The sequence below is a fragment of the Budorcas taxicolor genome, chromosome 23 (genome assembly GCF_023091745.1).
Source record: "Budorcas taxicolor isolate Tak-1 chromosome 23, Takin1.1, whole genome shotgun sequence".
In the NCBI taxonomy this organism is placed as follows: Eukaryota; Metazoa; Chordata; class Mammalia; order Artiodactyla; family Bovidae; genus Budorcas; species Budorcas taxicolor.
The window spans coordinates 139,964-166,441 of NC_068932.1; positions in this window are offsets into that span (position 1 = coordinate 139,964).

Here is a 26,478-nt window from a genome sequence, read left to right on the forward strand (position 1 = left end):
GAGGATTCCTCTCCAGTGTTGCCATGGATCTTGGGGTGCTTCTGAGTCTCCCCAGGGGAGTCAGGCCTCGTCTCGGGGTGGGGCATGCACGTGCGCTTCCCTCACGAGCTGCTGCAGTAGTGTCACGCTTCCTGTCACGTTGATCAAGGGATCTGTGGCTTTCCCTCGAGGCTCTCCCTCGAGGCTTTCCCACGAGGCTTTCCCACAAGGCTGTGCCACGTGCCACCTTGGTGTGAGTCGATCCTCGGCGTGAAAGACGAGCCGGTGAAGGGAAAAGAGGTTCCTCTGGAATGGACTGAGACATCTGGGGGACTCTTGGAATGGTGGCACGAACCTGGAGTTCCTCTCGCCGTTCCTGTTGAGAGGGCCTCCTCTTGAATTGCGACGGGAACGCCAGGAACTCTTTCCCGACGAAGCAAGGAAAGTATCCCTCATCTCGAGATACGAGGCGGAAACGGGTCTCATCTGGATGTGGGCAGGACCCTCGTGATTCCTCTCGAGTGGAGACGAGTATGTCGGGGAACTTCTTGATTTGCGCCAAGGTTGTGCAGGACCCTTTCGAAGTTCCAGAGGGGAGGTGTGATCAGCCTCGAGACGCCTCAGCGGAAACGGGCCTCATCTCGCCTGGAGGGGAGAACTTCCTGGATTTTCCCGAGTTGCGGCAGGTCTTCTCGAGTTACGACGGGGACCTCAGGGACCCGCTCTGGTGGCCTCAGGAAAGGCCAGTCCCCATGAGAGTTGCTAGGGGACCTCTCGGGATTCCTCTCCCGTCCATGCCGGGGCCTAAGCCCTTGTGTGGAGTCGGGGCCGGAAACTGAGGATTCCTCTCCAGTGTTGCCATGGATCTTGGGGTGCTTGTGAGTCTCCCCAGGGGAGTCAGGCCTCGTCTCGAGTGGGGTCATGCACGTGCGATTTCCTCCCGAGCTGCAGCAGTAGTGTCACGCTTCCTGTCATGTGGATCAAGGGATCTGTGGCTTTCCCTCGAGGCTGTCCCTCGAGGCTTTCCCACGAGGCTTTCCCACAGGGCTGTGCCACGTGCCACCTTGGTGTGAGTCGATCCTCGGCATGAAAGACGAGCCGGTGAAGAGAAAAGAGGTTCCTCTTGAATGGACTGAGACATCTGGGGGACTCTTGCAATGGTGGCACGACCCTGGAGTTCCTCTCGCCGTTCCTGTTGAGAGGGCCTCCTCTTGAGATGCGACGGGAACGCAGGGAATTCTTTCCCGGCGAAGCAGGGAAAGGATCCGTCACCTCGAGCTACGAGGCGGAAACGGGGCTCCTCTGGATGTGGGCGGGACCCTCGTGTTTCCTCTCGAGTGGAGACGGGTATGTCGGGGAACTTCTTGAGTTGCACCCAGGGTGTGAAGGATCCTTTCGAAGTTCCAGAGGTAAGGTGTGATTAGCCCCGAGAAGCCTCTGCGGAAATGGGCCTCCTCTCGCATGGAGGGGAGAACCTCCTGGGTTTTCTCGAGTTGCGGCAGGTCTTCTCGCGTTACGACGGGGACCTCAGGGACCCGCTCTGGTGGCCTCAGGAAGGGGCAGTCCCCATGTGAGTTGCTAGGGGCCATCTCGGGATTCCTCTCCCGTCGATGCCGGGGCCTCAGTCCTTGTGTGGAGTCGGGGCCGGAACCTGAGCTTTCCTCTCCAGTGTTGACATGGATCTTGGGGTGCATCTGAGTCGCCCCAGGGGAGTCAGGCTTCGTCTCGAGTGGCGGCATGCACGTGCGCTTCCCTCCCGAGCTGCAGCAGTAGGGTCACGCTTCCTGTCACGTGGATCAAGGGATCTGTGTTTTTCCCTCGAGGCTTTCCCTCGAGGCTTTCCCACGAGGCTTTCCCTCAGGGCTGTGCCAAGTGCCACCTTGGTGTGAGTCGATCCTCGGCGTGAAAGATGAGCCGGTGAAGGGAAAAGAGGTTCCTCTGGAATGGACTGAGACATCTGGGGGACTCTGGGAATGGTGGCACGACCCTGGAGTTCCTCTCGCCGTTCCTGTTGAGAGGGCCTCCTCTTGAGATGCGACGGGAACGCAGGGAATTCTTTCCCGACGAAGCAGGGAAAGGATCCGTCACCTCGAGCTACGAGGCGGAAACGGGGCTCCTCTGGATGTGGGTGGGACCCTCGTGTTTCCTCTCGAGTGGAGACGGGTATGTCGGGGAACTTCTTGAGTTGCACCCAGGGTGTGAAGGATCCTTTCGAAGTTCCAGAGGTGAGGTGTGATCAGCCTTGAGACGCCTCAGCGGAAATGGGCCTCAACTCGCCTCGAGGGGAGAACCTCCTGGATTTTCTCGAGTTGCGGCAGGTCTTCTCGAGTTACGACGGGGACCTCAGGAACCCGCTTCGGTGGCCTCAAAAAAGGCCAGTCCCCGTGCGAGTTGCTAGGGGCCATCTCGGGATTCCTCTCCCGTCCATGCCGGGGCCTAAGACCTTGTGTGGAGTCGGGGTCGAACCTGAGCATTCCTCTCCAGTGTTGCCATGGATCTTGGGGTGCTTCTGAGACTCCCGAGGGGAGTCAGGCCTCGTCTCGAGTGGGGTCATGCACGTCCGCTTCCCTCCCGTGCTGAAGCAGTAGTGTCACGCTTCCTGTCATGTGGATCAAGGGATCTGTGGCTTTCCCTCGAGGCTGTCCCTCGAGGCTTTCCCACGAGGCTTTCCCACAGGGCTGTGCCACGTGCCACCTTGGTGTGAGTCGATCCTCGGCGTGAAAGACGAGCCGGTGAAGGGAAAAGAGGTTCCTCTGGAATGGACTGAGACATCTGGGGGACTCTTGCAATGGTGGCACGACCCTGGAGTTCCTCTCACCGTTCCTGTTGAGAGGGCCTCCTCTTGAGATGCGACGGGAACGCAGGGAATTCTTTCCCGACGAAGCAGGGAAAGAATCCGTCACCTCGAGCTACGAGGCGGAAACGGGGCTCCTCTGGATGTGGGCGGGACCCTCGTGTTTCCTCTCGAGTGGAGACGGGTATGTCGGGGAACTTCTTGAGTTGCACCCAGGGTGTGAAGGATCCTTTCGAAGTTCCAGAGGTAAGGTGTGATTAGCCCCGAGAAGCCTCTGTGGAAATGGGCCTCCTCTCGCATGGAGGGGAGAACCTCCTGGGTTTTCTCGAGTTGCGGCAGGTCTTCTCGCGTTACGACGGGGACCTCAGGGACCCGCTCTGGTGGCCTCAGAAGGGCCAGTCCCCATGCGAGTTGCTAGGGGCCATCTCGGGATTCCTCTCCCGTCGATGCCGGGGCCTAAGACCTTGTGTGGAGTCGGGGCCGGAACCTGAGCTTTCTTCTCCAGTGTTGCCATGGATCTTGGGGTGCTTCTGAGTCTCCCCAGGGGAGTCAGGCCTCGTCTCGGGGTGGGACATGCACGTGCGCTTCCCTCAGGAGCTGCTGCAGTAGTGTCACGCTTCCTGTCACGTGGATCAAGGGATCTGTGGCTTTCCCTCGAGGCTCTCCCTCGAGGCTTTCCCACGAGGCTTTCCCACAAGGCTGTGCCACGTGCCACCTTGGTGTGAGTCGATCCTCGGCGTGAAAGACGAGCCGGTGAAGGGAAAAGAGGTTCCTCTGGAATGGACTGAGACATCTGGGGGACTCTTGGAATGGTGGCACGACCCTGGAGTTCCTCTCGCTGTTCCTGTTGAGAGGGCCTCCTCTTGAATTGCGACGGGAACGCCGGGAACTCTTTCCCGACGAAGCAAGGAAAGTATCCCTCATCTCGAGATACGAGGCGGAAACGGGTCTCCTCTGGATGTGGGCAGGACCCTCGTGATTCCTCTCGAGTGGAGACGAGTATGTCGGGGAACTTCTTGATTTGCGCCAAGGTTGTGAAGGACCCTTTCGAAGTTCCAGAGGTGAGGTGTGATCAGCCTCGAGACGCCTCAGCGGAAATGGGCCTCATCTCGCCTGGAGGGGAGAACTTCCTGGATTTTCCCGAGTTGCGGCAGGTCTTCTCGAGTTACGACGGGGACCTCAGGGACCCGCTCTGGTGGCCTCAGGAAAGGCCAGTCACCATGAGAGTTGCTAGGGGACCTCTCGGGATTCCTCTCCCGTCCATGCCGGGGCCTCAGCCCTTGTGTGGAGTCGGGGCCGGAACCTGAGGATTCCTCTCCAGTGTTGCCATGGATCTTGGGGTGCTTCTGAGTCTCCCCAGGGGAGTCAGGCCTCGTCTCGAGTGGGGGCATGCACGTGAGATTTCCTCCCGAGCTGCAGCAGTAGTGTCACGCTTCCTGTCATGTGGATCAAGGGATCTGTGGCTTTCCCTCGAGGCTGTCCCTCGAGGCTTTCCCACGAGGCTTTCCCACAGGGCTGCGCCACGTGCCACCTTGGTGTGAGTCGATCCTCGGCGTGAAAGACGAGCCGGTGAAGGGAAAAGAGGTTCCTCTGGAATGGACTGAGACATCTGGGGGACTCTTGCAGTGGTGGCACGACCCTGGAGTTCCTCTCGCCGTTCCTGTTGAGAGGGCCTCCTCTTGAGATGCGACGGGAACGCAGGGAATTCTTTCCCGACGAAGCAGGGAAAGGATCCGTCACCTCGAGCTACGAGGCGGAAACGGGGCTCCTCTGGATGTGGGCGGGACCCTCGTGTTTCCTCTCGAGTGGAGACGGGTATGTCGGGGAACTTCTTGAGTTGCACCCAGGGTGTGAAGCATCCTTTCGAAGTTCCAGAGGTAAGGTGTGATTAGCCCCGAGAAGCCTCTGCGGAAATGGGCCTCCTCTCGCATGGAGGGGAGAACCTCCTGGGTTTTCTCGAGTTGCGGCAGGTCTTCTCGAGTTACGACGGGGACCTCAGGGACCCGCTCTGGTGGCCTCAGAAGGGCCAGTCCCCATGCGAGTTGCTAGGGGCCATCTCGGGATTCCTCTCCCGTCGATGCCGGGGCCTAAGACCTTGTGTGGAGTCGGGGCCGGAACCTGAGCTTTCTTCTCCAGTGTTGCCATGGATCTTGGGGTGCTTCTGAGTCTCCCCAGGGGAGTCAGGCCTCGTCTCGGGGTGGGGCATGCACGTGCGCTTCCCTCAGGAGCTGCTGCAGTAGTGTCACGCTTCCTGTCACGTGGATCAAGGGATCTGTGGCTTTCCCTCGAGGCTCTCCCTCGAGGCTTTCCCACGAGGCTTTCCCACAAGGCTGTGCCACGTGCCACCTTGGTGTGAGTCGATCCTCGGCGTGAAAGACGAGCCGGTGAAGGGAAAAGAGGTTCCTCTGGAATGGACTGAGACATCTGGGGGACTCTTGGAATGGTGGCACGAACCTGGAGTTCCTCTCGCTGTTCCTGTTGAGAGGGCCTCCTCTTGAATTGCGACGGGAACGCCGGGAACTCTTTCCCGACGAAGCAAGGAAAGTATCCCTCATCTCGAGATACGAGGCGGAAACGGGTTTCCTCTGGATGTGGGCAGGACCCTCGTGATTCCTCTCGAGTGGAGACGAGTATGTCGGGGAACTTCTTGATTTGCGCCAAGGTTGTGAAGGACCCTTTCGAAGTTCCAGAGGTGAGGTGTGATCAGCCTCGAGACGCCTCAGCGGAAATGGGCCTCATCTCGCCTGGAGGGGAGAACTTCCTGGATTTTCCCGAGTTGCGGCAGGTCTTCTCGAGTTACGACGGGGACCTCAGGGACCCGCTCTGGTGGCCTCAGGAAAGGCCAGTCCCCATGAGAGTTGCTAGGGGACCTCTCGGGATTCCTCTCCCGTCCATGCCGGGGCCTCAGCCCTTGTGTGGAGTCGGGGCCGGAACCTGAGGATTCCTCTCCAGTGTTGCCATGGATCTTGGGGTGCTTCTGAGTCTCCCCAGGGGAGTCAGGCCTCGTCGCGAGTGGGGGCATGCACGTGCGATTTCCTCCCGAGCTGCAGCAGTAGTGTCACGCTTCCTGTCATGTGGATCAAGGGATCTGTGGCTTTCCCTCGAGGCTGTCCCTCGAGGCTTTCCCACGAGGCTTTCCCACAGGGCTGTGCCACGTGCCACCTTGGTGTGAGTCGATCCTCGGCGTGAAAGACGAGCCGGTGAAGGGAAAAGAGGTTCCTCTGGAATGGACTGAGACATCTGGGGGACTCTTGCAATGGTGGCACGACCCTGGAGTTCCTCTCGCCGTTCCTGTTGAGAGGGCCTCCTCTTGAGATGCGACGGGAACGCAGGGAATTCTTTCCCGACGAAGCAGGGAAAGGATCCGTCACCTCGAGCTACGAGGCGGAAACGGGGCTCCTCTGGATGAGGGCGGGACCCTCGTGTTTCCTCTCGAGTGGAGACGGGTATGTCGGGGAACTTCTTGAGTTGCACCCAGGGTGTGAAGGATCCTTTCGAAGTTCCAGAGGTAAGGTGTGATTAGCCCCGAGAAGCCTCTGCGGAAATGGGCCTCCTCTCGCATGGAGGGGAGAACCTCCTGGGTTTTCTCGAGTTGCGGCAGGTCTTCTCGAGTTACGACGGGGACCTCAGGGACCCGCTCTGGTGGCCTCAGGAAGGGGCAGTCCCCATGTGAGTTGCTAGGGGCCATCTTGGGATTCCTCTCCCGTCGATGCCGGGGCCTAAGACCTTGTGTGGAGTCGGGGCCGGAACCTGAGGATTCCTCTCCAGTGTTGACATGGATCTTGGGGTGCCTCTGACTCCCCCAGGGGAGTCAAGCCTCGTCTCGAGTGAGGGCATGCACGTGCGCTTTCCTCCCGAGCTGCAGCAGTAGGGTCACGCTTCCTGTCACGTGGATCAAGGGATTTGTGGCTTTCCCTCGAGGCTTTCCCTTGAGGCTTTCCCACGAGGCTTTCCCACAGGGCTGTGCCACGTGCCACGTTGGTGTGAATCGATCCTCGGCGTGAAAGACGAGCCGGTGAAGGGAAAAGAGGTTCCTCTGGAATGGACTGAAACATCTGGGGGACTCTTGGAATGGTGGCACGACCCTGGAGTTCCTCTCGCCGTTCCTGTTCTGAGGGCCTCCTCTTGAGATGCGACGGGAACGCCGGGAATTCTTTCCCGAAGAAGCAGGGAAAGGATCCCTCACCTCGAGCTACGAGGCGGAAACGGGGCTCCTCTGGATGTGGGCGGGACCCTCGTGTTTCCTCTCGAGTGGAGACGGGTATGTCGGGGATCTTCTTGAGTTGCACCCAGGGTGTGAAGGACCCTTTCGACGTTCCAGAGGGGAGGTGTGATTAGCCCCGAGAAGCCTCTGCGGAAATGGGCCTCCTCTCGCCTGCAGGGGAGAACCTCCTGGATATTCTCGAGTTGCGGCGGGTCTTCTAAAGTTACGACGGCGACCTCAGGGACCCGCTCTGGTGGCCTCAGAAGGGCCAGTCCCCATGCGAGTTGCTAGGGGCCATCTCGGGATTCCTCTCCCGTCGATGCCGGGGCCTAAGACCTTGTGTGGAGTCGGGGCTGGAACCTGAGCTTTCCTCTCCAGTGTTGACATGGATCTTGGGGTGCATCTGATTTGCCCCAGGGGAGTCAGGCTTCGTCTCGAGTGGCGGCATGCACGTGCGCTTCCCTCCCGAGCTGCAGCAGTAGGGTCACGCTTCCTGTCACGTGGATCAAGGGATCTGTGTTTTTCCCTCGAGGCTTTCCCTCGAGGCTTTCCCACGAGGCTTTCCCTCAGGGCTGTGCCAAGTGCCACCTTGGTGTGAGTCGATCCTCGGCGTGAAAGATGAGCCGGTGAAGGGAAAAGAGGTTCCTCTGGAATGGACTGAGACATCTGGGGGACTCTGGGAATGGTGGCACGACCCTGGAGTTCCTCTCGCCGTTCCTGTTGAGAGGGCCTCCTCTTGAGATGCGACGGGAACGCAGGGAATTCTTTCCCGACGAAGCAGGGAAAGTATCCGTCACCTCGAGCTACGAGGCGGAAACGGGGCTCCTCTGGATGTGGGTGGGACCCTCGTGTTTCCTCTCGAGTGGAGACGGGTATGTCGGGGAACTTCTTGAGTTGCACACAGGGTGTGAAGGATCCTTTCGAAGTTCCAGAGGTAAGGTGTGATTAGCCCCGAGAAGCCTCTGCGGAAATGGGCCTCTTCTCGCATGGAGTGGAGAACCTCCTGGGTTTTCTCGAGTTGCGGCAGGTCTTCTCCCGTTACGACGGGGACCTCAGGGACCCGCTCTGGTGGCCTCAGGAAGGGGCAGTCCCCATGTGAGTTGCTAGGGGCCATCTCAGGATTCCTCTCCCGTCGATGCCGGGCCTAAGACCTTGTTTGGAGTCGGGGCCGGAACCTGAGGATTCCTCTCCAGTGTTGACATGGATCTTGGGGTGTCTCTGAGTCCCCCAGGGGAGTCAAGCCTCGTCTCGAGTGAGGGCATGCACGTGCGCTTTCCTCCCGAGCTGCAGCAGTAGGGTCACGCTTCCTGTCACGTGGATCAAGGGATCTGTGGCTTTCCCTCGAGGCTTTCCCTTGAGGCTTTCCCACGAGGCTTTCCCACAGGGCTGTGCCAAGTGCCACCTTGGTGTGAGTCGATCCTCGGCGTGAAAGACGAGCCGGTGAAGGGAAAAGAGGTTCCTCTGGAATGGACTGAAACATCTGGGGGACTCTTGGAATGGTGGCACGACCCTGGAGTTCCTCTCGCCGTTCCTGTTGAGAGGGCCTCCTCTTGAGATGCGACGGGAACGCCGGGAATTCTTTCCCGATGAAGCAGGGAAAGGATCCCTCACCTCGAGCTACGAGGCGGAAACGGGGCTCCTCTGGATGTGGGCGGGACCCTCGTGTTTCCTCTCGAGTGGAGACGGGTATGTCGGGGATCTTCTTGAGTTGCACCCAGGGTGTGAAGGACCCTTTCGACGTTCCAGAGCTGAGGTGTGATTAGCCCCGAGAAGCCTCTGCGGAAATGGGCCTCCTCTCGCCTGCAGGGGAGAACCTCCTGGATATTCTCGAGTTGCGGCAGGTCTTCTCGAGTTACGACGGCGACCTCAGGGACCCGCTCTGGTGGCCTCAGGAAAGGCCAGTCCCCATGCGAGTTGCTAGGGGACCTCTCGGGATTCCTCTCCCGTACATGCCGGGGCCTCAGTCCTTGTGTGCAGTCGGGGCTGGAACCTGAGGATTCCTCTCCAGTGTTGCCATGGATCTTGGGGTGCTTCTGAGTCTCCCCAGGGGAGTCAGGCCTCGTCTCGGGGTGGGGCATGCACGTGCGCTTCCCTCACGAGCTGCTGCAGTAGTGTCACGCTTCCTGTCACGTGGATCAAGGGATCTGTGGCTTTCCCTCGAGGCTCTCCCTCGAGGCTTTCCCACGAGGCTTTCCCACAAGGCTGTGCCACGTGCCACCTTGGTGTGAGTCGATCCTCGGCGTGAAAGACGAGCCGGTGAAGGGAAAAGAGGTTCCTCTTAAATGGACTGAGACATCTGGGGGACTATTGGAATGGTGGCACGAACCTGGAGTTCCTCTCCCCGTTCCTGTTGAGAGGGCCTCCTCTTGAATTGCGACGGGAACGCCGGGAACTCTTTCCCGACGAAGCAGGGAAAGTATCCCTCATCTCGAGATACGAGGCGGAAACGGGTCTCCTCTGGATGTGGGCAGGACCCTCGTGATTCCTCTCGAGTGGAGACGGGTATGTCGGGGAACTTCTTGAGTTGCGCCAAGGTTGTGAAGGACCCTTTCGAAGTTCCAGAGGTGAGGTGTGATCAGCCTCGAGACGCCTCAGCGGAAATGGGCCTCATCTCGCCTGCAGGGGAGAACCTCCTGGGTTTTCTCGAGTTGCGGCAGGTCTTCTCGCGTTACGACGGGGACCTCAGGGACCCGCTCTGGTGGCCTCAGGAAAGGCCAGTCCCCATGAGAGTTGCTAGGGGACCTCTCGGGATTCCTCTCCAGTCCATGCCGGGGCCTAAGACCTTGTGTGGAGTCGGGGCCGGAACCTGAGGATTCCTCTCCAGTGTTGACATGGATCTTGGGGTGCCTCTGAGTCCCCCAGGGGAGTCAAGCCTCGTCTCGAGTGAGGGCATGCACGTGCGCTTTCCTCCCGAGCTGCAGCAGTAGGGTCACGCTTCCTGTCACGTGGATCAAGGGATCTGTGTTTTTCCCTCGAGGCTTTCCCTTGAGGCTTTCCCACGAGGCTTTCCCACAGGGCTGTGCCAAGTGCCACCTTGGTGTGAGTCGATCCTCGGCGTGAAAGACGAGCCGGTGAAGGGAAAAGAGGTTCCTCTGGAATGGACTGAAACATCTGGGGGACTCTTGGAATGGTGGCACGACCCTGGAGTTCCTCTCGCCGATCCTGTTCGGAGGGCCTCCTCTTGAGATGCGACGGGAACGCCGGGAATTCTTTCCCGACGAAGCAGGGAAAGGATCCCTCACCTCGAGCTACGAGGCGGAAACGGGGCTCCTCTGGATGTGGGCGGGACCCTCCTGTTTCCTCTCGAGTGGAGACGGGTATGTCGGGGATCTTCTTGAGTTGCACCCAGGGTGTGAAGCACCCTTTCGACGTTCCAGAGGTGAGGTGTGATTAGCCCCGAGAAGCCTCTGCGGAAATGGGCCTCCTCTCGCCTGCAGGGGAGAACCTCCTGGATTTTCTCGAGTTGCGGCAGGTCTTCTCGAGTTACGACGGGGACCTCAGGGACCCGCTCTGGTGGCCTCAGGAAAGGCCAGTCCCCATGCGAGTTGCAAGGGGACCTCTCGGGATTCCTCTCCCGTCCATGCCGGGGCCTCAGTCCTTGTGTGGAGTCGGGGCCGGAACCTGAGGATTGCTCTCCAGTGTTGCCATGGATCTTGGGGTGCTTCTGAGTCTCCCCAGGGGAGTCAGGCCTCATCTCGAGTGGGGGCATGCACATGCACTTTCCTCGCGAGCTGCAGCAGTAGTGTCACGCTTCCTGTCACGTGGATCAAGGGATCTGTGTCTTTGCCTCGAGGCTGTCGCTCGAGGCTTTCCTACGAGGCTTTCCCACAGGGCCGTGCCACGTGCCACCTTGGTGTGAGTCGATCCTCGGCGTGAAAGACGAGCCGGTGAAAGGAAAAGAGGTTCCTCTGGAATGGACTGAGACATCTGGGGGACTCTGGGAATGGTGGCACGACCCTGGAGTTCCTCTCGCCGTTCCTGTTGAGAGGGCCTCCTCTTGAGATGCGACGGGAAGGCCGGGAACTCTTTCCCGACGAAGCAGGGAAAGGATCCCTCATCTCGAGCTACGAGGCGGAAACGAGGCTCCTCTGGATGTGGGCGGGACCCTCGTGTTTCCTCTCGAGTGGACATGGGTATGTCGGGGACCTTCTTGATTTGCACCAAGGGTGTGAAGGACCCTTTTGAAGTTCCAGAGGTGAGGTGTGATCAGCCTCGAGACGCCTCAGCGGAAATGGGCCTCATCTCGCCTAGAGGGGAGAACCTCCTGGATTTTCTCGAGTTGCCTCAGGTCTTCTCGAGTTACGACGGGGACCTCAGGGATCCGCTCTGGTGGCCTCAGGAAAGGCCAGTCCCCATGCGAGTTGCTAGGGGACCTCTCGGGATTCCTCTCCCGTCCATGCCGGGGCCTAAGACCTTGTGTGGAGTCGGGGCCGGAACCTGAGCTTTCTTCTCCAGTGTTGCCATGGATCTTGGGGTGCTTCTGAGTCTCCCCAGGGGAGTCAGGCCTCGTCTCGGGGTGGGGCATGCACGTGCGCTTCCCTCAGGAGCTGCTGCAGTAGTGTCACGCTTCCTGTCACGTGGATCAAGGGATCTGTGGCTTTCCCTCGAGGCTCTCCCTCGAGGCTTTCCCACGAGGCTTTCCCACAAGGCTGTGCCACGTGCCACCTTGGTGTGAGTCGATCCTCGGCGTGAAAGACGAGCCGGTGAAGGGAAAAGAGGTTCCTCTGGAATGGACTGAGACATCTGGGGGACTCTTGGAATGGTGGCACGAACCTGGAGTTCCTCTCGCTGTTCCTGTTGAGAGGGCCTCCTCTTGAATTGCGACGGGAACGCCGGGAACTCTTTCCCGACGAAGCAAGGAAAGTATCCCTCATCTCGAGATACGAGGCGGAAACGGGTTTCCTCTGCATGTGGGCAGGACCCTCGTGATTCCTCTCGAGTGGAGACGAGTATGTCGGGGAACTTCTTGATTTGCGCCAAGGTTGTGAAGGACCCTTTCGAAGTTCCAGAGGTGAGGTGTGATCAGCCTCGAGACGCCTCAGCGGAAATGGGCCTCATCTCGCCTGGAGGGGAGAACTTCCTGGATTTTCCCGAGTTGCGGCAGGTCTTCTCGAGTTACGACGGGGACCTCAGGGACCCGCTCTGGTGGCCTCAGGAAAGGCCAGTCCCCATGAGAGTTGCTAGGGGACCTCTCGGGATTCCTCTCCCGTCCATGCCGGGGCCTCAGCCCTTGTGTGGAGTCGGGGCCGGAACCTGAGGATTCCTCTCCAGTGTTGCCATGGATCTTGGGGTGCTTCTGAGTCTCCCCAGGGGAGTCAGGCCTCGTCGCGAGTGGGGGCATGCACGTGCGATTTCCTCCCGAGCTGCAGCAGTAGTGTCACGCTTCCTGTCATGTGGATCAAGGGATCTGTGGCTTTCCCTCGAGGCTGTCCCTCGAGGCTTTCCCACGAGGCTTTCCCACAGGGCTGTGCCACGTGCCACCTTGGTGTGAGTCGATCCTCGGCGTGAAAGACGAGCCGGTGAAGGGAAAAGAGGTTCCTCTGGAATGGACTGAGACATCTGGGGGACTCTTGCAATGGTGGCACGACCCTGGAGTTCCTCTCGCCGTTCCTGTTGAGAGGGCCTCCTCTTGAGATGCGACGGGAACGCAGGGAATTCTTTCCCGACGAAGCAGGGAAAGGATCCGTCACCTCGAGCTACGAGGCGGAAACGGGGCTCCTCTGGATGAGGGCGGGACCCTCGTGTTTCCTCTCGAGTGGAGACGGGTATGTCGGGGAACTTCTTGAGTTGCACCCAGGGTGTGAAGGATCCTTTCGAAGTTCCAGAGGTAAGGTGTGATTAGCCCCGAGAAGCCTCTGCGGAAATGGGCCTCCTCTCGCATGGAGGGGAGAACCTCCTGGGTTTTCTCGAGTTGCGGCAGGTCTTCTCGAGTTACGACGGGGACCTCAGGGACCCGCTCTGGTGGCCTCAGGAAGGGGCAGTCCCCATGTGAGTTGCTAGGGGCCATCTTGGGATTCCTCTCCCGTCGATGCCGGGGCCTAAGACCTTGTGTGGAGTCGGGGCCGGAACCTGAGGATTCCTCTCCAGTGTTGACATGGATCTTGGGGTGCCTCTGACTCCCCAGGGGAGTCAAGCCTCGTCTCGAGTGAGGGCATGCACGTGCGCTTTCCTCCCGAGCTGCAGCAGTAGGGTCACGCTTCCTGTCACGTGGATCAAGGGATTTGTGGCTTTCCCTCGAGGCTTTCCCTTGAGGCTTTCCCACGAGGCTTTCCCACAGGGCTGTGCCACGTGCCACCTTGGTGTGAATCGATCCTCGGCGTGAAAGACGAGCCGGTGAAGGGAAAAGAGGTTCCTCTGGAATGGACTGAAACATCTGGGGGACTCTTGGAATGGTGGCACGACCCTGGAGTTCCTCTCGCCGTTCCTGTTCTGAGGGCCTCCTCTTGAGATGCGACGGGAACGCCGGGAATTCTTTCCCGAAGAAGCAGGGAAAGGATCCCTCACCTCGAGCTACGAGGCGGAAACGGGGCTCCTCTGGATGTGGGCGGGACCCTCGTGTTTCCTCTCGAGTGGAGACGGGTATGTCGGGGATCTTCTTGAGTTGCACCCAGGGTGTGAAGGACCCTTTCGACGTTCCAGAGGGGAGGTGTGATTAGCCCCGAGAAGCCTCTGCGGAAATGGGCCTCCTCTCGCCTGCAGGGGAGAACCTCCTGGATATTCTCGAGTTGCGGCGGGTCTTCTAAAGTTACGACGGCGACCTCAGGGACCCGCTCTGGTGGCCTCAGAAGGGCCAGTCCCCATGCGAGTTGCTAGGGGCCATCTCGGGATTCCTCTCCCGTCGATGCCGGGGCCTAAGACTTTGTGTGGAGTCGGGGCCGGAACCTGAGCTTTCCTCTCCAGTGTTGACATGGATCTTGGGGTGCATCTGATTTGCCCCAGGGGAGTCAGGCTTCGTCTCGAGTGGCGGCATGCACGTGCGCTTCCCTCCCGAGCTGCAGCAGTAGGGTCACGCTTCCTGTCACGTGGATCAAGGGATCTGTGTTTTTCCCTCGAGGCTTTCCCTCGAGGCTTTCCCACGAGGCTTTCCCTCAGGGCTGTGCCAAGTGCCACCTTGGTGTGAGTCGATCCTCGGCGTGAAAGATGAGCCGGTGAAGGGAAAAGAGGTTCCTCTGGAATGGACTGAGACATCTGGGGGACTCTGGGAATGGTGGCACGACCCTGGAGTTCCTCTCGCCGTTCCTGTTGAGAGGGCCTCCTCTTGAGATGCGACGGGAACGCAGGGAATTCTTTCCCGACGAAGCAGGGAAAGTATCCGTCACCTCGAGCTACGAGGCGGAAACGGGGCTCCTCTGGATGTGGGTGGGACCCTCGTGTTTCCTCTCGAGTGGAGACGGGTATGTCGGGGAACTTCTTGAGTTGCACCCAGGGTGTGAAGGATCCTTTCGAAGTTCCAGAGGTAAGGTGTGATTAGCCCCGAGAAGCCTCTGCGGAAATGGGCCTCCTCTCGCATGGAGTGGAGAACCTCCTGGGTTTTCTCGAGTTGCGGCAGGTCTTCTCCCGTTACGACGGGGACCTCAGGGACCCGCTCTGGTGGCCTCAGGAAGGGGCAGTCCCCATGTGAGTTGCTAGGGGCCATCTCAGGATTCCTCTCCCGTCGATGCCGGGCCTAAGACCTTGTTTGGAGTCGGGGCCGGAACCTGAGGATTCCTCTCCAGTGTTGACATGGATCTTGGGGTGTCTCTGAGTCCCCCAGGGGAGTCAAGCCTCGTCTCGAGTGAGGGCATGCACGTGCGCTTTCCTCCCGAGCTGCAGCAGTAGGGTCACGCTTCCTGTCACGTGGATCAAGGGATCTGTGGCTTTCCCTCGAGGCTTTCCCTTGAGGCTTTCCCACGAGGCTTTCCCACAGGGCTGTGCCAAGTGCCACCTTGGTGTGAGTCGATCCTCGGCGTGAAAGACGAGCCGGTGAAGGGAAAAGAGGTTCCTCTGGAATGGACTGAAACATCTGGGGGACTCTTGGAATGGTGGCACGACCCTGGAGTTCCTCTCGCCGTTCCTGTTGAGAGGGCCTCCTCTTGAGATGCGACGGGAACGCCGGGAATTCTTTCCCGATGAAGCAGGGAAAGGATCCCTCACCTCGAGCTACGAGGCGGAAACGGGGCTCCTCTGGATGTGGGCGGGACCCTCGTGTTTCCTCTCGAGTGGAGACGGGTATGTCGGGGATCTTCTTGAGTTGCACCCAGGGTGTGAAGGACCCTTTCGACGTTCCAGAGCTGAGGTGTGATTAGCCCCGAGAAGCCTCTGCGGAAATGGGCCTCCTCTCGCCTGCAGGGGAGAACCTCCTGGATATTCTCGAGTTGCGGCAGGTCTTCTCGAGTTACGACGGCGACCTCAGGGACCCGCTCTGGTGGCCTCAGGAAAGGCCAGTCCCCATGCGAGTTGCTAGGGGACCTCTCGGGATTCCTCTCCCGTACATGCCGGGGCCTCAGTCCTTGTGTGCAGTCGGGGCTGGAACCTGAGGATTCCTCTCCAGTGTTGCCATGGATCTTGGGGTGCTTCTGAGTCTCCCCAGGGGAGTCAGGCCTCGTCTCGGGGTGGGGCATGCACGTGCGCTTCCCTCACGAGCTGCTGCAGTAGTGTCACGCTTCCTGTCACGTGGATCAAGGGATCTGTGGCTTTCCCTCGAGGCTCTCCCTCGAGGCTTTCCCACGAGGCTTTCCCACAAGGCTGTGCCACGTGCCACCTTGGTGTGAGTCGATCCTCGGCGTGAAAGACGAGCCGGTGAAGGGAAAAGAGGTTCCTCTTAAATGGACTGAGACATCTGGGGGACTATTGGAATGGTGGCACGAACCTGGAGTTCCTCTCCCCGTTCCTGTTGAGAGGGCCTCCTCTTGAATTGCGACGGGAACGCCGGGAACTCTTTCCCGACGAAGCAGGGAAAGTATCCCTCATCTCGAGATACGAGGCGGAAACGGGTCTCCTCTGGATGTGGGCAGGACCCTCGTGATTCCTCTCGAGTGGAGACGGGTATGTCGGGGAACTTCTTGAGTTGCGCCAAGGTTGTGAAGGACCCTTTCGAAGTTCCAGAGGTGAGGTGTGATCAGCCTCGAGACGCCTCAGCGGAAATGGGCCTCATCTCGCCTGCAGGGGAGAACCTCCTGGGTTTTCTCGAGTTGCGGCAGGTCTTCTCGCGTTACGACGGGGACCTCAGGGACCCGCTCTGGTGGCCTCAGGAAAGGCCAGTCCCCATGAGAGTTGCTAGGGGACCTCTCGGGATTCCTCTCCAGTCCATGCCGGGGCCTAAGACCTTGTGTGGAGTCGGGGCCGGAACCTGAGGATTCCTCTCCAGTGTTGACATGGATCTTGGGGTGCCTCTGAGTCCCCCAGGGGAGTCAAGCCTCGTCTCGAGTGAGGGCATGCACGTGCGCTTTCCTCCCGAGCTGCAGCAGTAGGGTCACGCTTCCTGTCACGTGGATCAAGGGATCTGTGTTTTTCCCTCGAGGCTTTCCCTTGAGGCTTTCCCACGAGGCTTTCCCACAGGGCTGTGCCAAGTGCCACCTTGGTGTGAGTCGATCCTCGGCGTGAAAGACGAGCCGGTGAAGGGAAAAGAGGTTCCTCTGGAATGGACTGAAACATCTGGGGGACTCTTGGAATGGTGGCACGACCCTGGAGTTCCTCTCGCCGATCCTGTTCGGAGGGCCTCCTCTTGAGATGCGACGGGAACGCCGGGAATTCTTTCCCGACGAAGCAGGGAAAGGATCCCTCACCTCGAGCTACGAGGCGGAAACGGGGCTCCTCTGGATGTGGGCGGGACCCTCCTGTTTCCTCTCGAGTGGAGACGGGTATGTCGGGGATCTTCTTGAGTTGCACCCAGGGTGTGAAGCACCCTTTCGACGTTCCAGAGGTGAGGTGTGATTAGCCCCGAGAAGCCTCTGCGGAAATGGGCCTCCTCTCGCCTGCAGGGGAGAACCTCCTGGATTTTCTCGAGTTGCGGCAGGTCTTCTCGAGTTACGACGGGGACCTCAGGGACCCGCTCTGGTGGCCTCAGGAAAGGCCAGTCCCCATGCGAGTTGCAAGGGGACCTCTCGGGATTCCTCTCCCGTCCATGCCGGGGCCTCAGTCCTTGTGTGGAGTCGGGGCCGGAACCTGAGGATTGCTCTCCAGTGTTGCCATGGATCTTGGGGTGCTTCTGAGTCTCCCCAGGGGAGTCAGGCCTCATCTCGAGTGGGGGCATGCACATGCACTTTCCTCGCGAGCTGCAGCAGTAGTGTCACGCTTCCTGTCACGTGGATCAAGGGATCTGTGTCTTTGCCTCGAGGCTGTCGCTCGAGGCTTTCCTACGAGGCTTTCCCACAGGGCCGTGCCACGTGCCACCTTGGTGTGAGTCGATCCTCGGCGTGAAAGACGAGCCGGTGAAAGGAAAAGAGGTTCCTCTGGAATGGACTGAGACATCTGGGGGACTCTGGGAATGGTGGCACGACCCTGGAGTTCCTCTCGCCGTTCCTGTTGAGAGGGCCTCCTCTTGAGATGCGACGGGAAGGCCGGGAACTCTTTCCCGACGAAGCAGGGAAAGGATCCCTCATCTCGAGCTACGAGGCGGAAACGAGGCTCCTCTGGATGTGGGCGGGACCCTCGTGTTTCCTCTCGAGTGGACATGGGTATGTCGGGGACCTTCTTGATTTGCACCAAGGGTGTGAAGGACCCTTTTGAAGTTCCAGAGGTGAGGTGTGATCAGCCTCGAGACGCCTCAGCGGAAATGGGCCTCATCTCGCCTAGAGGGGAGAACCTCCTGGATTTTCTCGAGTTGCCGCAGGTCTTCTCGAGTTACGACGGGGACCTCAGGGATCCGCTCTGGTGGCCTCAGGAAAGGCCAGTCCCCATGCGAGTTGCTAGGGGACCTCTCGGGATTCCTCTCCCGTCCATGCCGGGGCCTCAGTCCTTGTGTGCAGTTGGGGCTGGAACCTGAGGATTCCTCTCCAGTGTTGCCATGGATCTTGGGGTGCTTCTGAGTCTCCCCAGGGGAGTCAGGCCTCGTCTCGGGGTGGGGCATGCACGTGCGCTTCCCTCACGAGCTGCTGCAGTAGTGTCACGCTTCCTGTCACGTGGATCAAGGGATCTGTGGCTTTCCCTCGAGGCTCTCCCTCGAGGCTTTCCCACGAGGCTTTCCCACAAGGCTGTGTCACGTGCCACCTTGGTGTGAGTCGATCCTCGGTGTGAAAGACGAGCCGGTGAAGGGAAAAGAGGTTCCTCTGGAATGGACTGAGACATCTGGGGGACTCTTGGAATGGTGGCACGAACCTGGAGTTCCTCTCGCCGTTCCTGTTGAGAGGGCCTCCTCTTGAATTGCGACGGGAAAGCCGGGAACTCTTTCCCGACGAAGCAGGGAAAGGATCCCTCATCTCGAGCTACGAGGCGGAAACGGGTCTCCTCTGGATGTGGGCAGGACCCTCGTGTTTCCTCTCGAGTGGAGACGTGTGTCTCGGGGACCTTCTTGATTTGCACCAAGGGTGTGAAGGACCCTTTCGAAGTTCCAGAGGGGAGGTGTGATCAGCCTCGAGACGCCTCAGCGGAAATGGGCCTCATCTCGCCTGGAGGGGAGAACCTCCTGGATTTTCTCGAGTTGCGGTAGGTCTTCTCGAGTTACGACGGGGACCTCAGGGACCCGCTCTGGTGGCCTCAGGAAAGGCCAGTCCCCATGAGAGTTGCTAGGGGACCTCGCGGGATTCCTCTCCCGTCCATGCCGGGGCCTCAGCCCTTGTGTGGAGTCGGGGCCGGAACCTGAGGATTCCTCTCCAGTGTTGCCATGGATCTTGGGGTGCTTCTGAGTCTCCCCAGGGGAGTCAGGCCTCGTCGCGTGTGGGGGCATGCACGTGCGCTTTCCTCCCGAGCTGCAGCAGTAGTGTCTCGCTTCCTGTCACGTGGTTCAAGGGATCTGTGGCTTTCCCTCGAGGCTGTCCCTCGAGGCTTTCCCATGAGGCTTTCCCACAGGGCTGTGCCACGTGCCACCTTGGTGTGAGTCGATCCTCGGCGTGAAAGACGAGCTGGTGAAGGGAAAAGAGGTTCCTCTGGAATGGACTGAGACATCTGGGGGACTCTTGGAATGGTGGCACGACCCTGGAGTTCCTCTCGCCGGTCCTGTTGAGAGGGCCTCCTCTTGAGATGCGACGGGAACGCCGGGAACTCTTTCCCGACGAAGCAGGGAAAGGATCCCTCATCTCGAGCTACGAGGCGGAAACGGGTCTCCTCTGGATGTGGGCAGGACCCTCGTGTTTCCTCTCGAGTGGAGACGGGTATGTCGGGGAACTTCTTGATTTGCGCCAAGGTTGTGAAGGACCCTTTCGAAGATCCAGAGGGGATGTGTGATCAGCCTCGAGACGCCTCAGGGGAAAGGGGCCTCTTCTCGCCTGGAGGGGAGAACCTCCTGGATTTTCTCGAGTTGCGGCAGGTCTTCTCGAGTTACGACGGGGACCTCAGGGACCAGCTCTGGTGGCCTCAGGAAAGGCCAGTGCCCATGCGAGTTGCTAGGGGACCTCTCGGGATTCCTCTCCCGTCCATGCCGGGGCCTCAGTCCTTGTGTGGAGTCGGGGCCGGAACCTGAGGATTCCTCTCCAGTGTTGCCATGGATCTTGGGGTGCTTCTGAGTCTCCCCAGGGGAGTCAGGCCTCGTCTCGAGTTGGGGCATGCACGTGCGCTTTCCTCCCGATCTGCAGCAGTAGTGTCACGCTTCCTGTCACGTGGATCAAAGGATCTGTTGCTTTCCCTCGAGGCTGTCCCTCGAGGCTTTCCCACGAGGCTTTCCACAGGGCTGTGCCACGTGCCACCTTGTGGTGAGTCGAACCTCGGCGTGAAAGACGAGCCGGTGAAGGGAAAAGAGGTTCCTCTGGAATGGACTGAAACATCTGGGGGACTCTTGGAATGGTGGCACGACCCTGGAGTTCCTCTCGCCGATCCTGTTCGGAGGGCCTCCTCTTGAGATGCGACGGGAACGCCGGGAATTCTTTCCCGACGAAGCAGGGAAAGGATCCCTCACCTCGAGCTACGAGGCGGAAACTGGGCTCCTCTGGATGTGGGCGGGACCCTCCTGTTTCCTCTCGAGTGGAGACGGGTATGTCGGGGATCTTCTTGAGTTGCACCCAGGGTGTGAAGCACCCTTTCGACATTCCAGAGCTGAGGTGTGATTAGCCCCGAGAAGCCTCTGCGGAAATGGGCCTCCTCTCGCCTGCAGGGGAGAACCTCCTGGATTTTCTCGAGTTGCGGCAGGTCTTCTCGAGTTACGACGGGGACCTCAGGGACCCGCTCTGGTGGCCTCAGGAAAGGCCAGTCCCCATGCGAGTTGCAAGGGGACCTCTCGGGATTCCTCTCCCGTCCATGCCGGGGCCTCAGTCCTTGTGTGGAGTCGGGGCCGGAACCTGAGGATTGCTCTCCAGTGTTGCCATGGATCTTGGGGTGCTTCTGAGTCTCCCCAGGGGAGTCAGGCCTCATCTCGAGTGGGGGCATGCACGTGCACTTTCCTCGCGAGCTGCAGCAGTAGTGTCACGCTTCCTGTCACGTGGATCAAGGGATCTGTGTCTTTGCCTCGAGGCTGTCGCTCGAGGCTTTCCTACGAGGCTTTCCCACAGGGCCGTGCCACGTGCCACCTTGGTGTGAGTCGATCCTCGGCGTGAAAGACGAGCCGGTGAAAGGAAAAGAGGTTCCTCTGGAATGGACTGAGACATCTGGGGGACTCTTGCAATGGTGGCACGACCCTGGAGTTCCTCTCGCCGTTCCTGTTGAGAGGGCCTCCTCTTGAGATGCGACGGGAAGGCCGGGAACTCTTTCCCGACGAAGCAGGGAAAGGATCCCTCATCTCGAGCTACGAGGCGGAAACGAGGCTCCTCTGGATGTGGGCGGGACCCCCGTGTTTCCTCTCGAGTGGACATGGGTATGTCGGGGACCTTCTTGATTTGCACCAAGGGTGTGAAGGACCCTTTTGAAGTTCCAGAGGTGAGGTGTGATCAGCCTCGAGACGCCTCAGCGGAAATGGGCCTCATCTCGCCTAGAGGGGAGAACCTCCTGGATTTTCTCGAGTTGCCGCAGGTCTTCTCGAGTTACGACGGGGACCTCAGGGATCCGCTCTGGTGGCCTCAGGAAAGGCCAGTCCCCATGCGAGTTGCTAGGGGACCTCTCGGGATTCCTCTCCCGTCCATGCCGGGGCCTCAGTCCTTGTGTGCAGTTGGGGCTGGAACCTGAGGATTCCTCTCCAGTGTTGCCATGGATCTTGGGGTGCTTCTGAGTCTCCCCAGGGGAGTCAGGCCTCGTCTCGGGGTGGGGCATGCACGTGCGCTTCCCTCACGAGCTGCTGCAGTAGTGTCACGCTTCCTGTCACGTGGATCAAGGGATCTGTGGCTTTCCCTCGAGGCTCTCCCTCGAGGCTTTCCCACGAGGCTTTCCCACAAGGCTGTGCCACGTGCCACCTTGGTGTGAGTCGATCCTCGGCGTGAAAGACGAGCCGGTGAAGGGAAAAGAGGTTCCTCTGGAATGGACTGAGACATCTGGGGGACTCTTGGAATGGTGGCACGAACCTGGAGTTCCTCTCGCCGTTCCTGTTGAGAGGGCCTCCTCTTGAATTGCGACGGGAAAGCCGGGAACTCTTTCCCGACGAAGCAGGGAAAGGATCCCTCATCTCGAGCTACGAGGCGGAAACGGGTCTCCTCTGGATGTGGGCAGGACCCTCGTGTTTCCTCTCGAGTGGAGACGTGTATCTCGGGGACCTTCTTGATTTGCACCAAGGGTGTGAAGGACCCTTTCGAAGTTCCAGAGGGGAGGTGTGATCAGCCTCGAGACGCCTCAGCGGAAATGGGCCTCATCTCGCCTGGAGGGGAGAACCTCCTGGATTTTCTCGAGTTGCGGTAGGTCTTCTCGAGTTACGACGGGGACCTCAGGGACCAGCTCTGGTGGCCTCAGGAAAGGCCAGTGCCCATGCGAGTTGCTAGGGGACCTCTCGGGATTCCTCTCCCGTCCATGCCGGGGCCTCAGTCCTTGTGTGGAGTCGGGGCCGGAACCTGAGGATTCCTCTCCAGTGTTGCCATGGATCTTGGGGTGCTTCTGAGTCTCCCCAGGGGAGTCAGGCCTCGTCTCGAGTTGGGGCATGCACGTGCGCTTTCCTCCCGATCTGCAGCAGTAGTGTCACGCTTCCTGTCACGTGGATCAAAGGATCTGTTGCTTTCCCTCGAGGCTGTCCCTCGAGGCTTTCCCACGAGGCTTTCCACAGGGCTGTGCCACGTGCCACCTTGTGGTGAGTCGATCCTCGGCGTGAAAGACGAGCCGGTGAAGGGAAAAGAGGTTCCTCTGGAATGGACTGAGACATCTGGGGGACTCTTGGAATGGTGGCACGGCCATGGAGTTCCTCTCGCCGCTCCTGTTCAGAGGGCCTCCTCTTGAGATGCGACGGGAACGCCGGGAACTCTTTCCCGACGAAGCAGGGAAAGGATCCCTCATCTCGAGATACGAGGCGGAAACGGGGCTCCTCTGGATGTGGGCGGGACCCTCGTGTTTCCTCTCGAGTGGAGACGGGTATGTCGGGGAACTTCTTGATTTGCGCCAAGGTTGTGAAGGACCCTTTCGAAGTTCCAGAGGTGAGGTGTGATCAGCCTCGAGACGCCTCAGCGGAAATGGGCCTCATCTCGCCTGCAGGGGAGAACCTCCTGGGTTTTCTCGAGTTGCGGCAGGTCTTCTCGCGTTACGACGGGGACCTCAGGGACCCGCTCTGGTGGCCTCAGGAAAGGCCAGTCCCCATGAGAGTTGCTAGGGGACCTCTCGGGATTCCTCTCCAGTCCATGCGGGGCCTAAGACCTTGTGTGGAGTCGGGGCCGGAACCTGAGGATTCCTCTCCAGTGTTGACATGGATCTTGGGGTGCCTCTGAGTCCCCCAGGGGAGTCAAGCCTCGTCTCGAGTGAGGGCATGCACGTGCGCTTTCCTCCCGAGCTGCAGCAGTAGGGTCACGCTTCCTCTCACGTGGATCAAGGGATCTGTGGCTTTCCCTCGAGGCTTTCCCTTGAGGCTTTCCCACGAGGCTTTCCCACAGGGCTGTGCCAAGTGCCACCTTGGTGTGAGTCGATCCTCGGCGTGAAAGACGAGCCTGTGAAGGGAAAAGAGGTTCCTCTGGAATGGACTGAAACATCTGGGGGACTCTTGGAATGGTGGCACGTCCCTGGAGTTCCTCTCGCCGATCCTGTTCGGAGGGCCTCCTCTTGAGATGCGACGGGAACGCCGGGAATTCTTTCCCGACGAAGCAGGGAAAGGATCCCTCACCTCGAGCTACGAGGCGGAACCTGGGCTCCTCTGGATGTGGGCGGGACCCACCTGTTTCCTCTCGAGTGGAGACGGGTATGTCGGGGATCTTCTTGAGTTGCACCCAGGGTGTGAAGCACCCTTTCGACGTTCCAGAGCTGAGGTGTGATTAGCCCCGAGAAGCCTCTGCGGAAATGGGCCTCCTCTCGCCTGCAGGGGAGAACCTCCTGGATTTTCTCGAGTTGCGGCAGGTCTTCTCGAGTTACGACGGGGACCTCAGGGACCCGCTCTGGTGGCCTCAGGAAAGGCCAGTCCCCATGCGAGTTGCAAGGGGACCTCTCGGGATTCCTCTCCCGTCCATGCCGGGGCCTCAGTCCTTGTGTGTAGTCGGGGCCGGAACCTGAGGATTGCTCTCCAGTGTTGCCATGGATCTTGGGGTGCTTCTGAGTCTCCCCAGGGGAGTCAGGCCTCATCTCGAGTGGGGGCATGCACGTGCACTTTCCTCGCGAGCTGCAGCAGTAGTGTCACGCTTCCTGTCACGTGGATCAAGGGATCTGTGTCTTTGCCTCGAGGCTGTCGCTCGAGGCTTTCCTACGAGGCTTTCCCACAGGGCCGTGCCACGTGCCACCTTGGTGTGAGTCGATCCTCGGCGTGAAAGACGAGCCGGTGAAAGGAAAAGAGGTTCCTCTGGAATGGACTGAGACATCTGGGGGACTCTTGCAATGGTGGCACGACCCTGGAGTTCCTCTCGCCGTTCCTGTTGAGAGGGCCTCCTCTTGAGATGCGACGGGAAGGCCGGGAACTCTTTCCCGACGAAGCAGGGAAAGGATCCCTCATCTCGAGCTACGAGGCGGAAACGAGGCTCCTCTGGATGTGGGCGGGACCCTCGTGTTTCCTCTCGAGTGGACATGGGTATGTCGGGGACCTTCTGGATTTGCACCAAGGGTGTGAAGGACCCTTTTGAAGTTCCAGAGGTGAGGTGTGATCAGCCTCGAGACGCCTCAGCGGAAATGGGCCTCATCTCGCCTAGAGGGGAGAACCTCCTGGATTTTCTCGAGTTGCCGCAGGTCTTCTCGAGTTACGACGGGGACCTCAGGGATCCGCTCTGGTGGCCTCAGGAAAGGCCAGTCCCCATGCGAGTTGCTAGGGGACCTCTCGGGATTCCTCTCCCGTCCATGCCGGGGCCTCAGTCCTTGTGTGCAGTTGGGGCTGGAACCTGAGGATTCCTCTCCAGTGTTGCCATGGATCTTGGGGTGCTTCTGAGTCTCCCCAGGGGAGTCAGGCCTCGTCTCGGGGTGGGGCATGCACGTGCGCTTCCCTCACGAGCTGCTGCAGTAGTGTCACGCTTCCTGTCACGTGGATCAAGGGATCTGTGGCTTTCCCTCGAGGCTCTCCCTCGAGGCTTTCCCACGAGGCTTTCCCACAAGGCTGTGCCACGTGCCACCTTGGTGTGAGTCGATCCTCGGCGTGAAAGACGAGCCGGTGAAGGGAAAAGAGGTTCCTCTGGAATGGACTGAGACATCTGGGGGACTCTTGGAATGGTGGCACGAACCTGGAGTTCCTCTCGCCGTTCCTGTTGAGAGGGCCTCCTCTTGAATTGCGACGGGAAAGCCGGGAACTCTTTCCCGACGAAGCAGGGAAAGGATCCCTCATCTCGAGCTACGAGGCGGAAACGGGTCTCCTCTGGATGTGGGCAGGACCCTCGTGTTTCCTCTCGAGTGGAGACGTGTATCTCGGGGACCTTCTTGATTTGCACCAAGGGTGTGAAGGACCCTTTCGAAGTTCCAGAGGGGAGGTGTGATCAGCCTCGAGACGCCTCAGCGGAAATGGGCCTCATCTCGCCTGGAGGGGAGAACCTCCTGGATTTTCTCGAGTTGCGGTAGGTCTTCTCGAGTTACGACGGGGACCTCAGGGACCCGCTCTGGTGGCCTCAGGAAAGGCCAGTCCCCATGAGAGTTGCTAGGGGACCTCGCGGGATTCCTCTCCCGTCCATGCCGGGGCCTCAGCCCTTGTGTGGAGTCGGGGCCGGAACCTGAGGATTCCTCTCCAGTGTTGCCATGGATCTTGGGGTGCTTCTGAGTCTCCCCAGGGGAGTCAGGCCTCGTCGCGTGTGGGGGCATGCACGTGCGCTTTCCTCCCGAGCTGCAGCAGTAGTGTCTCGCTTCCTGTCACGTGGTTCAAGGGATCTGTGGCTTTCCCTCGAGGCTGTCCCTCGAGGCTTTCCCACGAGGCTTTCCCACAGGGCTGTGCCACGTGCCACCTTGGTGTGAGTCGATCCTCGGCGTGAAAGACGAGCTGGTGAAGGGAAAAGAGGTTCCTCTGGAATGGACTGAGACATCTGGGGGACTCTTGGAATGGTGGCACGACCCTGGAGTTCCTCTCGCCGTTCCTGTTGAGAGGGCCTCCTCTTGAGATGCGACGGGAACGCCGGGAACTCTTTCCCGACGAAGCAGGGAAAGGATCCCTCATCTCGAGCTACGAGGCGGAAACGGGTCTCCTCTGGATGTGGGCAGGACCCTCGTGTTTCCTCTCGAGTGGAGACGGGTATGTCGGGGAACTTCTTGATTTGCGCCAAGGTTGTGAAGGACCCTTTCGAAGATCCAGAGGGGATGTGTGATCAGCCTCGAGACGCCTCAGGGGAAAGGGGCCTCTTCTCGCCTGGAGGGGAGAACCTCCTGGATTTTCTCGAGTTGCGGCAGGTCTTCTCGAGTTACGACGGGGACCTCAGGGACCAGCTCTGGTGGCCTCAGGAAAGGCCAGTGCCCATGCGAGTTGCTAGGGGACCTCTCGGGATTCCTCTCCCGTCCATGCCGGGGCCTCAGTCCTTGTGTGGAGTCGGGGCCGGAACCTGAGGATTCCTCTCCAGTGTTGCCATGGATCTTGGGGTGCTTCTGAGTCTCCCCAGGGGAGTCAGGCCTCGTCTCGAGTTGGGGCATGCACGTGCGCTTTCCTCCCGATCTGCAGCAGTAGTGTCACGCTTCCTGTCACGTGGATCAAGGGATCTGTGGCTTTCCCTCGAGGCTCTCCCTCGAGGCTTTCCCACGAGGCTTTCCCACAAGGCTGTGCCACGTGCCACCTTGGTGTGAGTCGATCCTCGGCGTGAAAGACGAGCCGGTGAAGGGAAAAGAGGTTCCTCTGGAATGGACTGAGACATCTGGGGGACTCTTGGAATGGTGGCACGAACCTGGAGTTCCTCTCGCCGTTCCTGTTGAGAGGGCCTCCTCTTGAATTGCG